The 25,359-nt window shown below is 43.3% G+C and overlaps 1 protein-coding gene across 3 annotated transcripts in view; it reads left to right on the top strand.

Moving 5' to 3' along the window:
* Positions 1-25,359, top strand: part of MTUS2 (microtubule associated scaffold protein 2) — a 389,435-nt gene that overhangs the window by 18,180 nt on the left and 345,896 nt on the right. The gene's annotated exons all lie outside the window — the stretch shown is intronic.

Below are 25,359 nucleotides of genomic sequence, written 5' to 3'. Positions count from 1 at the left end.
TAGGGGTCCCACCAGGTGTGGCTCAGTGGATTGAGTGTTGTCCCATGGACCGAGAGTCCTGGTTTCATTCCAGCCAGGGCACATGCCCGGGGTTTGGGCTTGATCCCCAGTAGGGGGCGTGCAGGGGTCAGCTGATCGATGTTTTGCTCTGACATCGATATTTCTCTCTCTAAAACTATGATAATAAATAAATCTTCATAGGTGGCATTTCTTTTACATATCCATCAAAGATTGCTAACATCAGATGGTGTGTGTTGTATCTAATAAAAACTTGCTTTCCCTTTGTGTTTATTTGTTTAGGTCCAGGCTGTTGGTGTAGTGGTTGTTTTCTTCTTTGTCATTATTTTAAGTATACCTAAATAATGTGTCTATATATGGTTGCACTTTGTGTTTAACTGGTATCACATATTTAACAGGTTGGATTCTCGGTCCCTCTTCCTTTGATTATTTTCTATCTTTATGTTCCATGGTCACTCGAGGCTCTGAGCACCATCACCCAGCAAATGGGAACTGGAGATAGGATCAGCCCTTAATGCTGCACCTGTACTTGAGCCTTTACACATTTCCAACCTTGAGTGATTGCCTTTATTCTGAATTCTAAGTCCTGGTTTGATGTGTGAATTGCATTATTATTATTATTTTTTTTTTCAGTTTTAAGGTAGGAAAACTCTTAGGTCTCTAACAGGTGGGTAAGCCTGTGGCTTAGACCTTGGGAAATTTCCTGATGTTTCCACTCCTGTGTTGGCTTTGTGAGTACCGTTAAGTGCATCATGGCTTTGGGTGGCCTAAAGGAACTGGATATGCAGTGAACGCATGCTGGCCCTCAAAGCAGACTGTCCCAGACTTTCTATGTCATAAGTTAATGCTGTTTCCTAAGGCGCTGAGGTCTGCAGATCTTGCTGCGACTGTGCCTGCTGAAGGGTCAGTGCACCTAAGCCCTTCCTTACCACTTACGTGACTTCTGCTTTTACACGCGTGTTTTCTGACTCCACAGTCAGGCCTAAAGCTGTGAAGTTGTACACTCTGCAGCCTGCGCGGGACCCTCGGCTGTTCCAGGGCTTGGCGTCCAGCAGGGCTGCTACCTCCCTTCGGGTGGAGGTGACATCTGATCAGTGAGACTCAGATGGTGCATGTAAACAGTTTGCTCTTAGACCCCTCAGTTCTGAGAAGTAAAAGGGCAGCACCTTTTTGTACTGCCTTTTTAGTAGATCTATATATTTTTATTTCTTCAGAGAAACATCGCTCACGGCCTAAAACATTATGTGAAAAGTGTTAATCTATACAGTGCACGGCACGCCAGGACATGGCTTGTGACCACGGAGACGAGTGTGCCCAGGGAGCTGAAGGCATGCTCTCGTCAGCAGCCCTGCTGGAAGAGCTGTGATGCTGTCTGAGAGGAGTAGTTCAAGGGTCAGAGTAGAACCTTTTTAAAAGACTAGGTAAGAATACTCCGTCAGATAAGAGAAGTGGGGACAGTTTTTCTCAAATGACATCCCGTTTGGTATGAAGTCTCCTTATTAAGGTAAGTTTTATTTTAGAAGCTAGCATACTGTGTGAACTTTCCTTTTGGTAGCTGCTGTAAAAGACAGGACGAATCCTATCGAATGTTAAACTGTAGACAGTTAGTGAAATATGTCTCGAAGAACAGGTGGGCCTTACGGGGACGTTGAAACGCAAGCTCAGTTAGCACTGGTCGAAAAGTCTGACTGGTCACGATAATGTCAGAAATGCAGCAGAATGTCAGCATATGGTCAGTGTTTCTAAAGTTAGAATTCTAAGGGGACAGCGCGATTCTTCCCTTATGGTTTCTGCCTTCTCAGTACCAAAGCAGGCAGGAATTCTGGCTCTTCTGATCTGTGTTGGAAGACTGGGTTGTGAGGCAGTTGCAGGACATGTCTTGAATACCTTCAGATAGCTGCAGGGTTTCCCCATCTAGCAGGGCTCAGTGATAGAAAGAATGAGACCTGGTGAAGCATTGGTTCATTCAGTAAACACGCCCAGCTCCGACTCCCTGCAAAGCACTGTGGTGCTGCTGGGAGGTGCTAATATGGGGGGAAGGTTAGCGGGGGAGTGGTGGGGTGACATGGGGGCTGGGCCTGGGGGAACTCATGGGATGGGCAGAGTGGTACAGTGAGTGCGGTCCATGCAGGCTTCTTTGGGAAAGAGGGACCAGTCTGAGGAGTCACTGGAAACAAAGACAGATGAGTAGACGGGACAGGTTTGTGACCATGATCATTTTTCAGTTGAGGGTCTACACTGTAGAATTCAGGTGGAGCAGACGGGAGGCTGTGGAGTCCACTGGGCTGAGCCAGACCGGGTTCTCGTCCCAGATTCTCGATTCATTGGCTCCTCAGTCCACACCTCTCTGAGCTTCCGTGTCTGCCTCTCCAAATTGAGAATAATAAGCGAACCTGAAAGAATAGATTGTCGAGAGGACTGAATGGAAGCTCTTAGAATAGCACCTGGCATTCAGGATGTCATCAACCACTCAGAACACCTGCCCTGGCGTCCAAGGCCAGGTCTGCTCTCCCTTCTCACCACACGCCGCCCGCGGCCCCACTCGGTTCCCCGGCATGCCAACCTCCTCCTGCCCTAGGGCCTCTGTACTCACCACGCCTTCTAGAACATACCTTCTCCAGCACTCTCCAAGGCTGGCTCTGTCTCCTTCTGTAGGCTTTAACATAAATGCCACTGCCCAGAAAGGAAGGCTGCCCTGACCCCCTGTCTGCAGTGACACCTTCCCAGCCAGATACTTTCTGACATGTTGCCCTGTTGTTTCTGTCACTGTCTCTTTCAGGATCTATAGTTATCTTATTTTGCTTTTGCATATTATTATCTCTCAGCCCACTATAATGTCTAGTATATGAGAACATCAATATCTGTGGAATAAATATTAGTAATGGCAGCAGTGGGAGTAATAGTTGCTGTTTTTTTCATCATTATGGAAAGTTGATCGGGTCCTGAGATATTTTGGAACAGGGGTGGGCAAATTCAATGCAAAATAGTAAATAGTTTAGCTTTGTGGGCCAAACAGCCTCTGTGAGAACTGCTGAGCTCTGCGGTCACAGTGCAGAAGCAGCCGCAGACGGTGCAGTGAGTGAGCCTGGCTGCGTTCCAGCAGCAGCTTTGAGAAAAGCGCGTGGCTGGCCTGCGGGCTGCAGTGTGCTGGCTGACCGCCCTTCCAGAGAACCAGCAGTCCTGGAGACGATCACATCGATCGCTTTATGTCTTTATTCAGTATTCATTCAGCTGTTCAACAAAGATTCTCCGAGGACCCGTCAAGGGACAGGAGCTGGTCTGTGTTCAGGATGCCCTGGTTAAATACATAGTCCCTGACTTTGAGGCACGCAGAGATAAGTCAGTAATTAAAACAGGAAGAGAGAAGTTCGTGATGGATTCATGAGGAGGGGTATTCAGTTTAGCCCAGGAAGACAGGGGCTCTGGGAAGATCCTCTAAATGAGGTGAGTTGAGATGAATTTTGAAGGATAAATAGGAGTTGTTCTTTCTCTTATCATTTTGATTTAATTTATGGGGTGATATTTGTTAGTAAAATTATTTGTTTCAAGTGTACAATCTATAATTAATACATCATCTGTATATTGTGTGTTCACCACCCAAAGTCAAGTCTCTCCGTCACCATTCATCCCCCTTACCCTCTCCTTCCTCCCCCGCCCCTTTTCCCTCTTGTAATCACCATGCTGTTGTTTGTGTTTGAGTTGTTGTTGTTTTTTTTTTGCTTAATCCCTTCATCTTTTTCACCCCACCCCCACCTCTGACAACTGCCAGCCCTTTTTCTGTATCTGTGAGTCTGTTTCTTTTTTTTTATTCTTACCCAAGAACATTTTTGCATTTACCTTCAGATAGAGCGGGAGGGAGAGAGGGAGGAAGAGAGAGAGAGGGAAACATCAATGTGAGAGAGACACATTGACTGAGTGCCATCCACATGACCCAACTGGGGCCAGGGACAAACTGCGACCCAAGGTGGGTTCCCTTAACGGGAACTGAACCTGGGACTCCCTGGTCTGCGGGCTGGCGCTCTAACCACTGAGCAAACTGGCCAGGGCTGTGAGACTGTTTCTATTTTGTTTGTTTGTTTATTTGTTTTGTTCATTAGATTCCACATATTAGTGAAGTGATATGGTATTTGTTTTTCTCTGACTGGCTTATTTCACTTAGCACAATGCTCTCTAGATCCATCTACATGATTGCAAAAGGTAAGATTTTCTTCTTTTTTATGGCTAAGTAGTGTTTCATTGTATAAATGTACCACTGTTATTTTTATCCACTCATCTACTGAAGGGCATTTGGGCTGCTTCCAAACTTCAGCTATTGTAAATAATGCTGCAATGAACATAGGGGGGCATGTATTCTTTCAAATTAGTGTTTCAGGTTTCTTTGGATATATTCCCAGAAGTGGAATCGCTGGATCAAAACATAATTCCATTTTTAACATTTTGAGGAAACTCCACAGTGTTTTCCACAGTGGCTGCACCCATCTGCATTCCCACTAACAGTGTACCAGGGTTTCCTCTTTTCTCCACGTCCTTTTCAACATTGTCGATGTGTTGATAATGGCCATTCTAACAGGTGTGAGGTAATATCTCATTGTGGTTTTACTTTTCATTTCTCTGTTGTTTAGTGATGTTGAGCATCTTTTCATATGTCTATTAGCCATCTGTATGACCTTTTCAGAGGAGTGTCGGGTCAGGTCCTTTGCCCATTTTTAAATTGCTTTTTTTTTTTTTTGGTGTTGATTTATATAAATTCTTCATAAATTTTGAATACTAACCCCTTATGAGATGTATCATTGGCAAATAAAAAAAAACTTTTTAGTTTGATGTAGTCCCATTTGTTTATTTTTCCTCTTTTTTTCATGGCCGAGGAAGTATATTAGAAAAAAATATATTGCTACGAGAAATATTTGAAATTTTATTGCTTATGTTTTCTTCCAGGATTTTTATGCTTTGCAGTCTTACATTTAAGTCTTTAATCCATTTTGAGTTTACTCTTGTGTGTGGTTTAAGAAGGTGGTCTAGTTTCATTTTTTGCACATTTCCAATTTTCCCAACACCATTTATTGAAAAGACTGTCTTTACGCCATTGTATGCTCTTGCCTCCTTTGTCAAATATTAATTGACCATAAAGATATGGGTTTATTTCTGGGCTCTCTATTCTGTTACTATTACTATGTCTTGTAGTATAGTTTGATATCAGGTAGCATGATTCTTCCAAGTTTGTTCTTTCTTGAGCTTGCTGTTGCTATTTGTTTTTGTGGTTCCAGACACATTTTTGGAATAATTGTTCTAGTTCAATGAAGTATGCCATTGGTATCTTGATAGGAATTGCACTGAATCCACAGACTGCTTTGAGTAGTATGGACATTTTAATGATGTTATGTCTTCCTATACATGAACACAATACATGCTTCCACTTACTTGTGTGTTCTTCAGTTTTTTCTTCGATGTCTTATAATTTTCTGATTCTACGTCTTTTACATCCTTGGTTGAATTTATTCCTAGGTGTTTTATTTATTTCTTTGAAGCAGTTGTGAATGAGATTGTTTTCTTAGTTTCCCTTTCTGATAGTTCATTATTGGTATATAAAAATGCAACCAATTTCTGGATATTTATTTTGTATCCTGTTACTTTACTGAATTCATTTATGAGTTCTAGTAGTTTTTTTTTTGTTCTCTCTAGACAGTATCATGTCATCTGAAAATAGTAACAGTTTTACTTCTTCCTTTCCAATTTGGATGCCTTTTATTGCTTCTTGAGTGATTGCTGTGGCTGGGACTTCCAGTACTATGTTGAAAAAAAGTGGTGAAAGCAAACATCTCTGTCTTGTTCCTCATCTTAAGGGAAACACTTTTCATTTTTTCCCACTGAGTATGATGTTGGCTGTGGGTTTGTCATATATGACCTTTATTACATTGAGGTATCTTCCCTTTATTCCTACTTTGCTGAGACTTTTTATCATAAATGGGTGCTGGATGTTATCAAATGCCTTTTCTGCATCTATTGATAGGATCTTGTGGTTTTTATCCTTCATTTGTTTATGTGTGGTATATCATGCTTATTGATTTGCGGATATTCTACCAGCCTTGCATTTAAGAAATAAATTATGGTGTATGATCTTTTTAATGCATTGCTGAATTCAGGTTGCTAGTATTTTGCTGAGGATTTTAGCATCTATATTCATCAGGGATATCAGCCTATAATTTTTTTTCTTTGTCGTATCTTTATGTGGTTTTGGAATTAGGATAATGCTGGCCTCATAAAATGAGCTTGAGAATCTTCCCTCCTCATGAATTTTTTGGAATAGTTTGAGAAGGATAGGTATTAGTTCTTCTTTGAGTGTTTGGTAAAATTTATCTGTAAATCCATTTGGTCCAGGACTTTTGTTTGTTGGGAGTTTTTGTTGTTTTTTATTACCGCATCAGTGTCATTAGTTATAATCACACTACTCAGATTTTCTGATTATTCCTGATTGAAGTTTGGAAAATTTTTTGTTTCTAGGAATTTATCTATTTTATTCAGATTGTCCAATTTCTTTACATATAGTTGTTTGTAATATTTTCTTACAATTGTTTGTATTTCTGTGGTATCAGTTGTTACTTTTCATATTTCATTTCTGATTTTATTTTTTGGGTCGTCTCTCTTTCTTGATGAGTCTGTTTAAAGGTTTGTCAATTTTGTTTATTTTTTCAAAGAACCAGCTCTTGATTTCATTGATCTTTTGTATTTTTCTTTCAGACTCTATTTTATTTATTTCTGTTCTGGTCTTTATTATTTCCTTTTTTTTTCTATTCACTTTGGGCTTTTTGTTTGTTTGTTTTTTCCAGTTCCTTTAAGTTTAAAGTTAGATCATTTTATTTGACATTTTTATTTTAACTGTGTTCCTTTGACATTGTCATCATCGTCGTCATCTCCTCCTCCTGCTCCTCCTCCTTTTCCTTCTTCCTTCTCTCTCCTCTCTCTTCTCTTCTTTCTTCTTCTTAAAGAAAACCCTTTATCAATTCTTGTAATACTGGTTTGGTGGTGATGAACTCATTTAGCTTTTTCTTGTCTGGGAAGCACTTAATTTCTCCTTCAGTTTTTTGTTTTTTGTTGTTTTGTTTTTTTATCCTCACCCGAAAACATTTTTCCATTTTTTGTTCAGGTAGAGTGGGAGGGGGAGAGAGGAACAGAGAGAGAGAGAGGAACAGAGAGAGAGAGAGAAACATCGATGTGAAAGGAACACATCGAGTGGCTGCCACCCGCACAACCGACCAGGGCCGGGGACAAACTGCAACCGAGGTACGCGCCCTTAGCGGGAACCGAACCCGGGTCTCTCAGGACCGCAGGCCGACGCTCTAACCGCTGAGCCAAACTGTCCAGGGCTCTCCTTCAGTTTTAAATGAGCTTTATTTGGTAAAGTAGTCTTGGTTGTAGATTCTTGATTTCCTTCACTTTGAACATTTCATGCCAATCCCTTCTTGCCTGAAATGTTTCTATTAAGAAATCAACTGACAGTCTTATGGGAGTTCCCTTGTAGGTAACTAACTGCTTTTCTCTTGCTGCTTTTAAAATTCTCTCTTTGTCTTTACCTTTGCCATTTTAATTATGATATATCTTGCTGTGGGCCTCTTTGAGTTCATCTTGTTTGGGACTCTCTGTGGTTTCTAGACTTGTATGCCTATTTTCTTCATCACATTAGGAAAGTTTTCAGTCATTGTTTACATAGGTTCTCAATGTCTTGCTCTCTTTTCTCCTTCTGGTACCTCTTTGATGTGGATATTGTTATGCTTTATATTGTCCTAAAGGTCCCTTAAACTGTCTCATTTTTTAAAAAATTCTTGTGTGCAGTTTTTTTTTCTGCTTTGTTTGCATGTTTTATGCTACGTTGTCTTCCAAATCACTGATTCAGTCCTCTGCTTCCTCCAACCTACTGTTTATTCCTTCTAGTGTATTCTTTATTTCAGATATTATATTCTTTATATCTGACTGGTTCTTTTTTATGGCTTTTATGTTTTTTTTTTCTTTCATGCTGTTCTAGTTCTCACTAAATTCCTTGCGCATCCTTATAACCATTATTTTTTATCCTCACCTGAATATGTTAATTGATTTTAAAGAGAAAGGAAGAAAGAGAGAGAGAAACATCTGTGTGAGAGAGAAACATTGATCGGCTGCCTCCTGCACATGCCCTGACCAGGAATTGAAACTGCAACTCTGGTATGTGCCTGCAACATTTGGTGTAAAGAATGATGCTCCTTCCACCTGAGACACCCAGCTAGGGCCTTATAACCATTTTTTATTTTTTTAACTCTATATCTGGTAAATTGCTTGTGTGCATTTCATTTAGTTCTTTTCCTGGAGCTTTCTCCTATTCTCTTATTTGGGGCATGTTTCTTCATCTCTTCATTTTGGCTGCCTCTTTGTGCTTGTTTTGTATTTTAGGCAGATCTTCTGTGTCTTCTAGTCTTGATAGGGTGGCCTTATGTACTAGGTGTCTGTGGGACCCAGTGGCACAGTCTCCTTGATCACCTTAGCTGGGTGCTCCATGAGTGCCCTTTATGTGTGTTATGTGGGACCTCCTATTGTAATTGATTCTTGATTTCTATTGACCTATTCATATGTGGGATACACCCTCAGGCTGACTGACTGTGCGGATCAATCCTGTACCTCAGTGTACAAGCTGCTGTGCAGGTGCTGACCACATGAAGCAGAATTCATCTCAGCAAGGTCTGGTGCCTGCCGTGCTCTCCCTTTGAATATACTGCTTGTGAAGCTAACTGGAGTCTGCTCTGATGTTGTCTGAAGCTGGCTACTGGGTGTGTCTGCTCTGGGGCCTCTTGGGAAGGACTCTGGTGCAGGTGAATGTCAGATACTGCTTGTAACTGACCCTGGTCAACCTATTTGGAGCTACAAAGTGATCCACAGTTTATGACTGCCTTTGTTGAGTCTGGGTGTGCATGAGAAGGACCAAGTTGTGCACCAAAGCCGGCTTCCACCAGCACCAAGTCCAGGGGCAGTTCAGCAAAAGGCCCAAAGTATTCCAAGATCAGCCTTTGCCTGCCTCTTGCCATCTGCCTGTTAGGGTCAGTCATTGAAAGATCCTCTGGTGGTAGTTGAGTTGCATGAAGAAGGTTCTCAGTGAGTCACTAAGTAAGGGTGAGTGATGTTCACCAGACTGATACAGGTTCAATCTCAGTTCCAGCTCTGTGTCTGAGGCTACTTAGCAAAAGTCCCAGTGTACATCAAGTCCAGCTGCTTCTTGCAGGGCGCCTGCAGTACTTCGGGTGGTGTGGGGGTCTCAGGAGATGGTCAGAGTAAGGCCAGCAAGTTTGTCAGACTCAAATACACCAATATTTGGCCATGTGAAGGGAGGGTTCTGCACTGGTCGGGATGTGCGGGCAAGATGGCCCCCACCCTCGAACCACACAGCTCAGCCTGTCTCAGATTCTGCCCGGAGCCCGAGCTCAGCAGGGCAGGGCTGCCTGGAGTCGGGTGGGTGAGGCCAGTACATCTCCTGTGAGGCGGAGTGCCAGTCAGACTTGGAGGAAGGAGGGAGGTGTGGTCTCCCCCAGACCCACACAACTCAGTCACTGATACCCCCTGAGTCTGCCCAGACCTTTACACCCCTGCTTCTCGACACCACTGCCCGGGCAGCTGACTCCTCAGCACGGGGTGAGCTCCGCAGTGTGGGCTGACAGGGATTCCAGAGAGTGGGCTCTTGCATTCCCCCAGCCGGGCCATAAGGAGGGGCATGCTCCACCCAAGAAAGATGGCAGCCTGGTGTGGGAGAGGGACTCAGCACAGGGGGCCTGGCAGCTCTTTCTTCCTCTCTCTCCCCAAAGCCACAAGCTGAAGTCTCTCCTCATGCAACTCTAGTGTGTTCTGCCCTCCAAGGTGAGTGACTGGAAACATGATTTTGTGCATTGGCCCTTTAAGAGGCCACCTGCCAAAAGGCAGGATTTGGGGCTGGAGAGAAGTTTGACTCAAAGATAAAGAGTCGTTTCCCCCTAGATGACAGACGAAGCCATGAAAGTGGATGAGCTGATTCAGGGATAGAGGAGGATGGAGGAAGGAAAAGGTCAAGAGAAGAACTTTATGCCCACATCTAGGGAATAACTAAAGAAAGGACCTTGCAAGAGACCGAGCACTGTAGGACAGGCAGGTGCGGGTTGGGGGCAGGAAAATGTAGTGCTTTGAGTATAAGGAAGAGGGAGTTTCCAAATTAGAATATGGTCAAAACTGCCTCACAGAAGAAAGGACAAGTAAAAATGCAAAGAGACCGTTAGGATTGGAAATTAGGAAGCAGTTGGTGACCTAGTTTTGAATGAACAATTTTAGTAAAACGTGGGGGTGGAAGTCACATATTAGTAGAGCGAGAAGTGAATGAAAAGTGTGCGTGTGGAAGCAGTGAGAATAGGCTGCTGTTTCTAAAAATGTCCCGATGGGAACACAGCGCGGGTGCCAGCTGGAAGGGAGGCAGGGCTGCGTTTCGTTTTGTTTTTCAGAGCGTGGTGGGAGAGATTGGAACTAGTTGCAAATGTGAGAGAGAGTGGGCTGTGGAAAAAAGTTGAGCATGTGGTGTTAGAATAAGACCCCCAGGAGGGTGATAAACAATGACATCGAGATCACACGTGGAAGGGTGAACCCTGTAATAGAAGTTGAACATTGATTAAGACCCAGGAGGAGAGGAGGAGATGGAAAACAGGATGGGCAAAGTGTTGATTCCTGTGTTAAGAATGAGAACAGTTTATTGACATCACTTAAGTGCCATTTCACTATTTTCATCGCTATTTTACTTAATTGTATGAGAAATAGAGCATCTACCAAAGAAGATTTAATGCAGGTGGGAAAACGTCCCGATAAGACAAACAGGTGAATTACTGAGATGGTAAGAAAGAACATGGCCTAATTGCAGTTCCTTAATGACACTGGATGACCTTGGGGCCTATCTGGGAGGCTGCAGTGACCACTATTCAATTTGTTCCACATACTATTGAAATGGACATGGACAGTGCCTGTATTTCCACTGTGCATTTAGCAAAGTTGTTCTATGCTGCACTTTCATTGCAACTGAGCTTGCCTAATAGGTCCTGGAGAAATTCATTAAAAAATGCAAGTTTCCTCAGCCCGGACCCAGAGAGTGAGCTGCAGTGGCTCTGGGGTGGAACAAGCATAACAACGATTATTTTCTTCATTTGAACAAAGACTGTTTATATAGTAATAAGTATGTATTGAGCACCTACTATGGGTTAAGTTGTTCTAGGCACTGAAGATACAATCATGAACAGGATAGAAGAAATCCCATAGGCAATTATGATACACTGTGATTGAACATTGTGATGGCAAAGTCTTCTGAGCTCAGGAGAACATAGGAGAGGAGTATAACCCCAAGTTGGGGTCCAAGAAAGTTTCTCAGGTGTAGTATGATATGAAGGGCTAAAAATGTAGGTGTGGGGAGAAGGATGAGAAAACGCTGGGAGTGGAAGAGAGGCTGTTCGAGCAGCAGCAATGGCACAGGTGAAGACTCGTGAGACGAATGTGGTGTGCCAGGAAAGGACGCAACAAAAAGATAGAAGATTGTGATGAGATGGCAAGATGTGTCGAAGAATTTGCCTTTTTCCCGAAAAACAAATGGTGCTGTTAAAGGGTACTAAGTAAGGGATTGATATGATCATATTTCATTTTTACAAAATACCAGTTGGACTGAAGTTTGGAGAATAGATTGAGGGACAGGAATGGGGTGGGGTTGGGCATAAGGATTAGAGGCAGAGACCCTTTAGGAGGCTTTTGCCATAAACCAGAATGACAGCAAAAATCCACTACTAATTCTACTATGACTCAGCTGAAGAGTACGACCCTCTTGATTGGCTGATTCATTTGCTTGCTTTTTAAAATGGTGGTAAAGATGAGGATGAGTAACACAGATATTTTTGTCCTGTTACTGTTCACATTGGCTGTTGTGGAATCTCAAGACATCCATCTGATCTACCATTGTGTATAAGTATCCAGCTCAGAGCTGGTCTCCCTGGATTTATATGGTATGGAAAGGGGCTGTATCCTCATCTTTATGCATTCTTCTCCCTTAATCCAAAACCGTATAAAAACACAACTTCAAAGCGTAGGTCTAGAAGTTGGAGAGTATTGAGTGGTAGGTAGAGTCTCAAACTGGAGTGAGGAAGGAATCATGCAATAAGTATTTTCTGTTCACCGGCTGTGTCTTAGATTTTCTAATTCAAGATGCCTTCTTCTGTGGGCCTTCTCAACTACATGTTGTTCTTCTGGAACTCTCTTCAGTTTTCTCTTGGGGTAGATACATGTGTTCTGCCCTTTGCATACCTTGTTTTGCTGGTATATCCTCAGTAATTTACCAAGAGAAAGTTTGAGGAACACAAACTAGCACCGTTTTGGCACTTCTGAAACTGTCCGTAGTCTTTATTTACTAGATTGAATACAATTTTCTACATTGAAAATGAGTTTCTTTAAAAACAAAGGTTTCCAGTGTTGCTCAAAAAAACCCTGATGCCAGTCCAAGAAATATTTTTCTGTAGGAGACAGATTTTTTTTCTCTCTAAAAGCTTTAGAATCTTCTCTTGTCTTTGGTGTTTTAAAAATTCACAGGTGTCTGTGTGTGTGTGTGTGCGCCGAGAGAGAGGAAAAGGAAGACAGACAAAGATATGACAGAGAAAGAGAGTGGGTGGGAGACAGAGCGAGAGACTCGGGGAGAGGAAGAGGGATTGATTGATCTTGTTAAGCAATTGTGAAACTCTTGGCTTGAGACTTGAGTTTCCCTTCAGCTTTGGGCTATAAATCATCTTCTCTGCTTACTTGTCAATTTCTACTTCTCTGTTTTCTTTCTAGAATTTCTACTGTTTGGTTGTTGGACCTCCCAAATTGATTAATTGTGCCTACTTTTTCATACATACTTTCTCTTATCACATGTGTTTCTTGTTCATTTTAGACAGTCTTACTGGACTTACTTTCTAACACTTCTGTTGAATTATTATTTGCGTATTTTTAAATTCAAGAATGCTTTCATGGATTCTGAATGGTTTTTTTTCATAACATATTAGTCTTTATTTTGTTGCAATTTCTAAATTTTTCTGAGAACACTAATTAGATTTTATTTTTCAATATATATATATATATATATATATATATATATATATATAATCTTTATTGTGGAGTGTATTACAGATGTTCCTCATTTTTTCCCCATTGACCTCCTCCTCCCCAATCCCACCCTCCTCCTACCTTTTCCCACACTGTTGTCTGTGTCCATTGGTTATGCATATATGCATATAAGTTCTTTGGTTTATTTCTTCCCACCCCCCAACCCCCCTTCCCTTCGAGGTTTGTCAGTCTAACAACCAACTTGTACTTTTTAATCCCTTCACCTTTTTCACCCATGCCCCCAACACCCCTCCCATCTGGCAACCAACAAAATGTTCTCTATATCTATGAGAATGTTTCTGTTCTGCTTGTTCATTTTGTTTGTAGATACAATTGTCGATAGATGTATTCATTGCCATTTTGTTTGTTCATATTTTTTATCTTTTTCTTCAAGAAGACCCTTCAACATTTTATATAATTATGGTTTCGTGGTAATGAACTCCTTTAGCTTTTCCTTGTCTGGGAAACTCTTTATATGGCCATTGATTCTAAATGACAGTTTTGCAGGACAGAGTAATCTTGGTTGTAGGTTCTTGCTTTTCATCACTCTGAATATTTCTTGCCACTCCTTTCTGGCCTGCAAAGTTTCTTTTGAGAAATCAGCTGACAGCCTTATGGGAACTCCCTTGTAGGTAACTAACTGCTTTTCTCTTACTGCTTTTAAGATTCTCTCTTTGTCTTGAACCTTTTGCATTTTGATGATGATGTGTCTTGGTGTGGGCCTCTTGGGGTTCGTCTTGTTTGGGACTCTCTGTGCTTCCTGGACATGTATGTCTGTTTCCTTCACCAAATTAGGGAAGTTTTCTGCCATTATTATTTCAAATTGGTTTTCGATTTCTTGTTCTCTCTCTTCTCCTTCTGGCACCCCCAAGATGCGAATGTTGGTACCCTTGAAGTTGTCCCAGAGGCTCCTTACACTATCCTCATTTTTTGGATTCTTTTTTCTTTTTGCTGTTCTGATTGGGTGTGTTTTGCTTCCTGATATTCCAAATCGATGGTTTGCTTCTTGGCTTTACCTACTCTACTAATGAATCTGTGTAAATTATTCTTTATTTCAGTTAGTGTCTCCTTCATTTATGAATGGTCCTTTTTTATGCTCTTGAGGCCCTCACTAAGTTTGCTGAGGTTCTCACTAAGTTCATTGAACTTCCTTATAAGCAGTGTTTTGAACTCAGCATCTGTTAGGTTGCTTATCTCCACTTCGCTTAGTTCTTTTCCTAGGGTTTGTTCTGTTCTTTCATTTGGGACCTGTTTCTTTGTCTCCTCATTTTGGCTGCCTCCCTGTGTTTGTTTTTATGTATTACTTAATGAGAGGTATGAGGATAGCTGAGACCAGATGCTGCTTGTTTGAAAGAATTTAGAAAAACCTGAAGCAGTATCCAATCCTATAGTTAACCAACTGACAACAGCTTGGGTGGGACTAAAAGTTGGGTGGGGTGGGGCCTCAGGGAATCACCAGGGTGGGGCAAACAGTATGAGCCAGGTTGCTGGAGTCCCAGGTCTGCCGCCCCAGGGAAGGGCTTACCAAAGGAACAAAATCCTCTGACAGCATGTCTGTCCCGGAGAAAGACCCCTCTCCAGCCCTTGCTCCGGTGCCAAACAGCTCAGTTCTTCCCTGTATGTCTCTGGCACCCCTTGAGCTGCCTCCCCTCCAAGCTTAGAGGGAGTGAGTCCACTAAGTTCGTGCGTGGGCCCTTTAAGAGAAGCTGCCTGGTACCTTGATTGCCATTTGTCCCCGGCACTGGTTGGTCGTACTGGTGGCAGCCACTCGATGTGTCCCTTTCACATCGATGTTTCTCTCTCTCTTCCTCTCTCCCTCCCACTCTGTCTGAACAGAAAATGGAAAAATGTCCTAAGGTGAGGTTAAAAAAATAATAAAAAATAAAAATAAAAAGTAAGAGGAGCTGCCTGGAGCTCCAGCCACCTCAGCTTTCCTCAGCTTCAATTCCCGCTGGTTTTTCCAGCCAGAAGTGATGGGTGATGGGGATTCTCTTCCTGGTACTGGAACCCTGAGTTGGGCGTCTGGTATGGGACGTGGACCCCTCAGTCCTCAGGGAGAACCTTCCCAGCTGAGGTGTCCTCCTGATTTTTATCGGCCACATGTGGGTGTGGGACCAGCCCGTCCGCCTCCGCCCCTCTGCCTCCGCCCCTCCTACCAGTCTGGATGTGGCTGCTGCTTTAATTCCGTAGTTGTAGGACTTCCATTCAGCTCAATTTCAGATGTTTTTGAATGATGGTTGTTCTGTAGTTTAGTTGTAACTATGATGTGGTGGTGGGAGGATGCGATATGGCGCTTACCTACCCACCATCTTGACGGAAGTCTAAAGATATATTTTGTTATTTGAATTTTCTCTATATCCTCAGAGGAAGTTTTTCTCTTTGTATTTTAAATTTTGTTGCTGTTTGTTTTATGCTGGAAGATTTTTCTCAAATTCTTTGTGATTATTCACTCTTGTGATTGAGTTGAATGAACTTGAAGTTCATTTGTTCCAATTCTTCTTTTTAAATATTTTTTATTGACGTTTTTTGTTTTAGAGCGAGACGAATGGAGAGAGAGAAACATTGATGTGAGAGAGAAACACAGATAGGCTGTCTCCTGCATGCCCCCTACTGGGGATCGAGCCTGAAACTCAGGCATGTGCCCTTCTTCAACGGGGACCTCCCAGTCCATGGGATGGCGCTCAATCCACTGAGCCACACTGGCTGGGCTAAAGTCTTTTTTGAATTAAATAATTTTTGGCAGTCAACGTCACCAATCACCAGAGAGATGCAAATTAAAACAACAATGAGGTATCACCTCACACCTCCCAGAATGACTGCCAACAACAAATCATCAAACAAGTGCTGGCAAGGGTGTGGAGAAAAGGGGACTCTAGTACACTGCTGGTGGGAATGCAGACTGGTGCAGCCACTATGAAAAACAATATGGTGTTTGCTAAAAAAAATTAAAAATTGAGCTGCCATTTGACCCAGTGATCCCACTACTAGGAATATATCCTAAGAAGCCTGAAACACCAATCAGAAAGAATATATGTACCCTCATGTTCATAGCAGCACTATTTACAATTGCTAAGATCTGGAAACAATGTCCATCAGTAGATGAGTGGATAAAAAAGCTGTGGTACATATACACAATGGAATACTATGCAGCTATAAGAAAGAAAGATTTCTTATCTTTTGAGATGACATGGAGGGACCTGGAGAGTGTTATACTAAATGAAATAAGCCAATCAGAGAAAGACAAATATCACATGATCTCACTTATTTGTGGAATATAATGAACAATATAAGCTGATGAAAAAATGTACGCAGAGACATGGAAGTAGGGTGCAGACTGACAAACCTCAGAGGAGGGGGGTACAGGGGAAGGGAAGAGATAAACCAAAGAACTTATATGCATAACCAATGGACATAGACAACAATGCTGGGGGGTAGAGGGGTGTGGGATCCAGAAGAGGGTGTCAACGGGGGGAAAAGGAGAAACATCTGTAACAAAAATAAATTAATTAAAAAATAATAAATATTTTTCGGCAACATTGGTTTCAAGTGTACAGTTTTATGATACATCATCTGTATATTGCATTGTATGTCCACTACCCAAAGTCAGTATCCCATCACCATATATTTGACCCTCTTTGCCCTTTACAACCCTCGCCAATGCCCCTTCCCTCTAGTAACCACTATATTGTTGTCTGTCTGTGGTTTTTTGTTTGTTTTTCTTGTTTGTTCATTTGTTGCTTTCAGTTTTATATCCCACATATGAGTGAAATCATGTGGTTTTTAACTTTTTCTGTCTGACGTATTTTGCTTAGCGTCCTCAAGATCCATCCGTGTTGTCTCTAATGGCAGGATTGTGCTCCAAGTCTGTGGAAGTCTCTTTCCTTTCCCCTTGGGCCTGGCTGGGCAGAGGTAGGAGGTAAACACCTTAGTTCTGGACACTGCACTTCTCAGCCCCTCCCCCCGCTCCTTCCCTTGAGCTGCGCCTCTGCGCCCTGGCTGAGGGCTGGGGTCCGAGGGCTGCTTGCTGTCCTGCGCACGGCACCCCTCTGCCCGTCATCCCGGGGCTGCCGTCTGTGTCCTGTGCTCCAGACACTGCTGTACTGGCCGGCGCAGCACATGCCTCTTCTCTGTTGTTCTAGGTTCAGACATGTAAATGCTTAACAGAAAGAGCCTCACAGATGTTTAGCTATTATTATTATTATTATTAGTTGTATCTCTTAAAATTGAATTCATCTTGCCAGGCTGGTTGAGCTTAGACCCGTGCACCAAGAGGTCGCTGGTTCAATTCCCGGTCAGGGCACACGCCCAGGTTGTGGGCCTGATCCCCAGTGGGGGCATGCAGGAGGCGGCCAATCAGTGTTCTCTCTCATCGATGTTTCTATCTTCTCTCCCTCTCTCTCTCTAAAATCAGTAAAGGAAAAAAAAAAAATTTTTTTTAATTGAATTCATCTCATTTTAAGGCATCTTTGCTTAGAGATGTGTTCTGTCTCCTGCCTTGAGCTGCATCCTCCTCTTCTGCTTAAATCTAGTCTGGGCTGCTTACCAGCACCTCTCTGGGGGCTGTTGGCATTGTGAACTCATGGCCAAGCATGTTACATCATTATATAATTCTCTGGGATTTTTTGTAATCCTCACCCAAGGATATTTTTCCATTTATCTTCAGGTAGAGTGGGAGGGAGGGAAGGAGTGGGGGTAGAGAGAGAGAGACAAAACAAAACAACTTTCACTGGTTCCTTTTTCTGGCCTGGATAGTAACTAATGCCAGTGAGTCACCCCGCTCAGCTAAGCTTTTCCTCTGCTCATCGTGCCTAGGTTATGAACACTTCTGCAGTGAGGGTGGCGATAGCTCTTTGTATGCTTTCGCCCTTTACGTCTGGGTAGGCTGAGTTTTTAACAAAAGCATGGGCTGGAAGCTCCCCTCCCTCTGCCCACACCCTGTTCTGTGCATCGGGGTCCACTCTGCTCTTCTTTCTTGGGCGCCTTCTTGGGGTTTGCTTGGCTGGCCGCAGGGAGTGGCCCCCGGCCGTCCAGCACTCGGTGGGAGAGCCTTCCGTGGGCTCTTCTGACCAAAGCTTCCTGATGTTCTCTTTGAAGGGAAAAGGATGTTCCTCAAGTTCCTCCTACAAGGTGTATTTTCAGGTGTGCGTGATCTCAGGGGGGCATGGCTTACCTACATGGTTTCCTTGGAGACCTCAGGTATGTAGGCCTTGTCTTTTCCCTATAACAGAGAATTACTCTTGACTCACCCTCTACCCGCCCTGCTCCACCCCAGTCAATCAGCGAGACCTGCTGATTCTGTAGCTTGAATCCATCGGCTCCATGGATTCCTGCTCTCAGACATGGACTTCTCTCCCTCCTTGCTGGCGCCCAGCTGACTTTCTCCGCCAGCCTTGGCCCTCTTCACCTGTCCTCCACAGCAGACCAAGCCCTCGTCTCCTGCCTTCCACGTTTTACAGTGTCTGTCCATTGCGGCCAGGAAAGGAGCCTGGGTGCCTTCATGTCGGCCAAGCTCTTCCAGCCTCTGTCCACCTCCAGACCCGCTCCTCCTGCCTCCCTCAAGCAGCTCCTCCCAACACACCTCCTGCCCTCTCTATCGCTGACCCACTTGCTCCCTTTCTCCTCTCTGACCCAGCTCAGTTTACCCCTGATGGGAGCTAAGGCCTGGGCTTAGGGATCCCCCACTTTGGCTCCCCCAGCTCCGGTGCTTGCCTCTGTCTTGTCACTGAGCACACTGGATTGTGATTTTCTGCCTGTGCGTGTGACGCTGATGTTTGTATTTCGGAAGAGCTGGGAAGACATCTGCTGTGTGCTCATTCGGTGTTTCTTGAATTCAGCCGAACTGAGTACAGCCAGAGGATCTGCCGTTCCGCTCTCCTCCTCCTCCTCCGTCTGTCCCTCCTCGCGGCAGTTCTTCCTCTGCCCCTTGCTGGCCTCGGGGCTGGGCCGCTGGCCGCCGCCACGCAGCCTCTCCCGTAGTCATCTATCTTCGGGGTCGCGCAGGGCCCATCTAGTCATCCGTCTTCCGCCTCATTTTCTGTATCTTCCATCTTGTCTCTGTATTTGTCTTTCTGGGGGCTCGTTAACCAGCCAGCCAACTCCAGGGCTTTCTGTCTCTGTCTCTCTCTTAGATAATAGCTTTACTGTGATATAATTTATATTTCATACAATTCACCCACTTAAAGTGCAAGTTCAGTGGTTTCGAGCCTGTTCACGGAGTTGTGTGACCATCGTCACCCTCGATTTTAGAACATTTTCATGACTTTAAAAAGAAAGAAGCCCTGTCCTCATTATCAGGCACTCATTTCGCCAAACCGCAGCCGCTGGCCACCACTAATCTGCTGTATTTGTCTGTACAGATTTGCCTGTTCTGGACGCTCCATATAATGGAGTCATGTACTATGTGTCTAGCTCTTTTCACTTGCTTTAATTTTTTAAAAGGTCATCCAATTTGTAGCGTGTGTCTGTACTTCATTCCCGTATTAGTCGGCTCAGGCTGTCGTCGTAGAATACCGCAGACTGAGCGGCTCACGCCACAGACTTTTATTTCCTCCCAGTTTGCAGGCTAGAGTGCAAGGTTAAGATGCCTCCAGGACTGGTCTGGCGAGGCCTTTCTGCATTTGCAGATAGTCACCTCCTCACTGCATCCTCACGCGGGCCTTTCTTTGCATGTGTAGAGAGAGATGGGCCTCTGGTTTCTCTTCCTTTCTTCTAAGGACATCTGCCCTATTGGGTTAGGGTTCTACCCTTATGACCTCATTTAGCCTTAATTACTTCTTTAAAGGTCTATCTCCAAATGCAGTCATGTTGAGGGTAAGGGATTTAACATATACTTTTTGGCGAACACAATTTATTTCATAACAATTCTCTTTAATTGCTCAGTAATATTCCATTGTTGTGGATAGATCACAATTTATTTATCAATTCATTAGATCATTGACACTTGGGTTGCTTAGTCCCTTTTTGGCTATTATTATTATTTTTTTTATCCTCACCCGAGGACATTTTTCCATTTTTTGTACAGATAGAGTGGGAGGGGGAGAGAGGAAGAGAGAGAGAGAGGGAGAGAGAGAGAGAGAGAAACATCGATGTGAAAGGGACACATCGAGTGGCTGCCACCCGCACGACCAACCAGGGCCGGGGACAAACTGCAACCGAGGTACATGTCCTTAGCGGGAACCGAACCCAGGTCTCTCCGGACCGCAGGCCTATGCTCTAACCGCTGAGCCAAACTGGCCAGGGCCTTTTTGGCTATTATTAATGATGTCACTATGAAGATTTGTGTACAAGTTTATATATAAATATTTGGTTTTGTTTTCCTTTTGACTATATCCCTAAGAGTGGGATTGCTGGGTCACATGGTAGATAGTTCTATATTTAATCTTTTAAAGTACTGTCCGACTCTTTTCCAAAGCAGTCACACCATTTTATCTTCCCGCCTTCAGTGCTTGAGGGTTCTAATGTCTTCACAACCTCTCCAACACTTGTTATGATCTGCTTTTTCATTCTGACCGTCCTCTTGATGCGAAGGTGGTGTCTCGCTATGGTTTTGATTGACATTCCCTGATGACTAATGATGTTCAGCATGTTCATGTGCTTCTTGGAAAATTCATGTGCTTGTCAGACATTTGATGTCTTCTTTGGAGAAGTATATAATCAGATCCTTTGCCCACATGTAAACTGGGTGTCTTTTTATTGTTGGCTTTCAAGAGTTTTTTGTACACTCTCAATACAAATCTCTCATCACACATATTTACAATTTATATTTATATATATATTTTTTACCATTTTGTGGCTGTCTTTTCACTTTATGAGTTGAGTCCTTGAACCGGAAAAGCTCTGTACCCACACTTTTCCATGCTCACCAAGGAGAAACCGTGCGAGGACGTGGTGAGAAGGTGGCCGTCTGTAACCCAGGAGGGGGGTTCTCACGAACACGGAGTCTGCCTGCCCCTTGAGTTTGGACTTCTAGCCTCCAGGACTGTGAGAAATAAATAAATGTCTATTGTTTAAGAAAAGGAGGCGGAGACAGAGATGGAGACGGAGGAGGAGGAGGAGGAGGAGGAGGAGGAGGAGGAGGAGGAGGAGGAGGAGGAGGAGGAGAAGATTTAAAAGTTGATAATGTTCAGTTTATTGATTTTTTTCCTCTTCTGCGGCCTATGCCTTTGCTATCATATCTAAGAGGCTTACCCTAACTCAAGTTCTTGAAGACTGATGCCTGTGTTTCCCTAAGAGTTTTATCATTTCAGCTCTTGAATTTAAATCTGTCACTCATTTTGAGTTAAGTATCGCATATGATGTGAGGTAGGGATCCACCTACGTTTCTTTGTATGTGGCTATTCTGTTATCCCAGAACTGGAGCCTCTCTTTTCAGTGTGAATGCTTTGGTTTTGCTGAGATGTTGAAATCATCACCAGTTGTTAGGGAATTTACCCTCCCCTCTGGTTGGTATGTCCGGTATTTTCATCACTCTTCACTGAGAGATTTCCCCCCAAATCCAGATTTACAGCCATTCTGTTATCTATTGCAGAAGTTGCTAGTTAAGCCGGGTAGTTAAAACTCTTGGGTGATCAACCATTTTGGTTAGTGTGGTAAAGTGCTGAGGGGTTTCCCAAGATGTGGGACTTTAAGAGTGCACTAGGAGAGTCCTTGTGTAAAGCTGAGACATCACTGCCCTGGTGGAGAGAATGCCTGTGGAATTGAGCCTTGTCCTCAAATCCTGAGAGTCAGGCGTTAGCTGAGCATCTGCCATCGGAAAGCTGATGGCCAGAGGACCCAATCCCAAGGTCACTAACAAGTTGGTGCTGGCTATTGACTAGAAACCTCAGCTTCCTCCATGTGGGTCTCTCTTTACACACAGTTGTTATAACACAGTAGTTGGCTTTCCCCAAAGGGAGCACTCGAAGAGACCAAGGAAGAAGCTGCAATGTATTTTGCTATATAACCTAAGAAGTTTCGTACCTTCTATATTCTATGAGTCACAGAAGGCTGCCCTATCTCACCGTGGGAGGGAACTACACAAGGGTGTGAAGACTAGGAGGTGAAGATCATTGCAGGGGGAGGGCATCTTGGAGGCAGGTTACCACTGGCTTCCAGTGATTTGTGCCCCTCCTACATGCAAAAAACACTCACCCCATTGATGGCCCCCCAAAGTCTCATTCTTAACAACATCAGCCCAACATCTAGAATGTCATAATCTGAATCAGGTCCAGGAATAAATGAAAATACTTAGATATAGTTGAGTACAGTTCCTCTTGGAATAAAAATCTGTAATCTAAAGAGATACGTTTTCCCCTCTACCCACCCAGTAGAGAGCGGTGGAACAAGCATAGGAAAACTTCAATAGACTCTCCCAATTAAAAAAGGGGGCATAATGTGAGGCACACAGCGAGAGGAGTCACTGGCCCATAGCAATTCTAAATGCAGCAGGGTACGTGTTGGTGGTTCCTTGATTAGGACTAAGTTGTATGACTGTCTCGTAATAATGTTTTTGTTGTTATTGCTGTTGGCCTCATCCTCTGGCTCTTGGTTCTCTTTGCCTTCCTCCTCGATGAAAGGTTTGCATTTTAGGGGTTTTCTTAGCCTGCTTCCTGCACGTGGAAGTTTGGATGTTTAAAGACCTCCTTTCATTTGGTATCGTCTCTTTCCTATTTCAGTGTGAGCTGACAGTATTTGTTAATATAATTCTCTTAAATTTTTTATGAATATTATTGGGTTAACTTCATTTGACAAAAGCCACACTCAAAATTCACTAGAAAACAAACCTTCTCTTCTTGGGCTTTTTCTGAGGCTACTGAGGGACAGTAATAAAGCTTCTTTGAGGCCCTATTATTTAAGAGTTATTAAGGCACTGCCTTAGATAGTTCTGAAGTCCTGTAAGTTATTTTACAGTTGAATCTTTGGCTTCATCAACTAGATCATATTTCCTAACAGTAGCCTAGATATGATCTCTGCCCAGAAGCCATTTCTTATTTTGGTGTCTAGAGAGGCTGGGGATTTTCAGCAAGTCCTAGCTCCTTTATGTTCAACAGCTCCTTTACTTTAACATCGTTAGCATATCCCTGTACTCGTCCATTTTACCAGAAGAGTAAGAAGCTGGGAATGTCTTCGGCACTCTGCCTGGGAAGCTCAGTAGCTAAATGACTAAGTTTATTAGATAGAATTTCTAAACTTCATAGCACAGTAGGTTGGTTGCTAAACCTTCTGCAACTGATTAACAAGGGTGCACTTTCCATGGGTTTCTTACTTTCTTTTAAGCCCTCACTGACAGCGTTTTCAAGGGCACGGGCGTATGCTAACAGCTTCTTTGAAGCTCTTTAGGCCTTCACTGATGCTCTCTTCAAGTTCCTTATAGCTTCTGTTCTGCCTGGTTCCAAAACCACTCCTAACACTTAATTCTTGTTATGGTAGCACCCAGGGGCCAGTATCCATATCGGTTATAGTTGCTGAATAACCAATCACCCACAAGCATAGTGGCTTAAAGCTACAATAATCATTTATCATCTGATGGTTTCTGCAGGTCAGGAATTTGGGAACAGCTTGGCTGGATGTTCCTGGCTTGGAGCCTCTTGTAAGGTTGCAGTCATGTTTGGTTAAGTCCATAGTCACCCAAAGGCTTGACTGAGGATGGAGGATCCACCTCCAAGGTGGAGTTGTTGCTCACTTTGACGATGAGTTGGTGCTGGCTGTAGGCATGAGTGCCCAGGTTCTCACCAGGCTGCTTCAATACCCTGATGGCATGGCTGGCTCCTTCCTGAGAGCAATCCAAGAGCCCAAAATAGAATCTTCAATGTATCTTTTTTGACCCAGACTGAGAAGTCACAGTCTAGAAGTTTATCATTTACCCAATATCCGTATCACACTTGTCACACAAGTCAACTCTGATTCACAGGTGAGGGTCATTGGAGAGCCATCCTGGGAATTAGCTAGCATGTACTGTGGCTTTTTTTGTTTTTGGTGGGAGATACTTTTTTCAGTTGTAACAATAATGGCATTAATGGTAGCAACAACAGTAATGCCTATCATTTACTGGGTTTTTACTACCAGGCAGTATGATATGCACTTTAGATGCAATTTCTCTATGGTCACTAAAATGGGTAGATGTTTTTGTTTTTTTGTTTTTATTTTCAGTGCTTCCTTTTTTTTTTTTGGTACGTGCCCCCAGCGGGAACCGAACCTGGGACTCTCTGGTCCGCAGGCTGACGCTCCAACCGCTGAGCCAAACCGGCCAGGGCAAAAATGGGTAGATGGTTTTATCCTGATTTTTCAGGTGAGAAAACTGAGGTTCAGAGAGTTTGAGTCTGGCCTGCAGTGACATGCTTGATGTTAATCAAGCAAACCCAGATCTTTAGGACAATCCTGAAAGGTACCAATTCCCTTGCTTTGTTTAATTGTGTCCTCATTTTGGTCACTATTTCCCAGTATGAAGGAAACTTAGTAAAACAGCTGCTCTTGACTCGTTCCTGAGCAGGGTGAGGGGGATGGTTTCTCGACTTCCCTCGGCTGTTTGAACAGAGCTCGCCACCTCCCTACTGAGTATCTGTGGAAGAAGACACTGCTCAAAGAAACTAGAAAGAACCACAGTAACTCAGTTTCTTTGTGTGGGATTTGAATATTTGATCCTAGAGGGTTTATGTTTATTTTATTTTGAAGTTATTTTGATGACTTTCTCCACCATGGCTATATGTGTTTGGAAGGGTCTTTGATGTGTTATATAACGCGTTTCTTTCACCTGCCTGTTAGAAGGGTTTTGTGGGGGGCTCACAGTGACAGACCAGCTCTCTGTCCCACACAGGCCCTTTGAGGGTGGAGATAATGAAAGAGATTGGGAAAACAGCCATTGCTCTAGCTTAATGTAAGCCTGGTACTGAACTGAAGACAAGAATTATTTATTCTTTTAAACTTAAAAATATATATAATAGCTTTATTGAGATATAATTCATATACTACATAAAATCATCCTTTTAGGGGATAGAGACCATTGGTTTCTAGTATTTTCACAGAATCATACAACCATACTGCAACCAAGATTGGAACATTATCATGACTCCATGAAGAAAGAAACCTTGTGCCCATGATCAAGCATTCGTCATTTCTCCCAAACGCCAGCGCCGGGCAGCCGCAAATCTCCTTTCTGTCTCTATAGATTTGCCTGTTTGGGACATTTCATATAATGGAGTCATACAGTCCGGGGCCCTT

Source organism: Molossus molossus, unplaced genomic scaffold (genome assembly GCF_014108415.1).
Source record: "Molossus molossus isolate mMolMol1 unplaced genomic scaffold, mMolMol1.p scaffold_m16_p_10, whole genome shotgun sequence".
NCBI classification, from domain to species: Eukaryota; Metazoa; Chordata; class Mammalia; order Chiroptera; family Molossidae; genus Molossus; species Molossus molossus.
The sequence above is the reverse complement of the archived record's forward strand: the minus strand, read 5'-3'. Positions and strand labels throughout refer to the sequence as shown.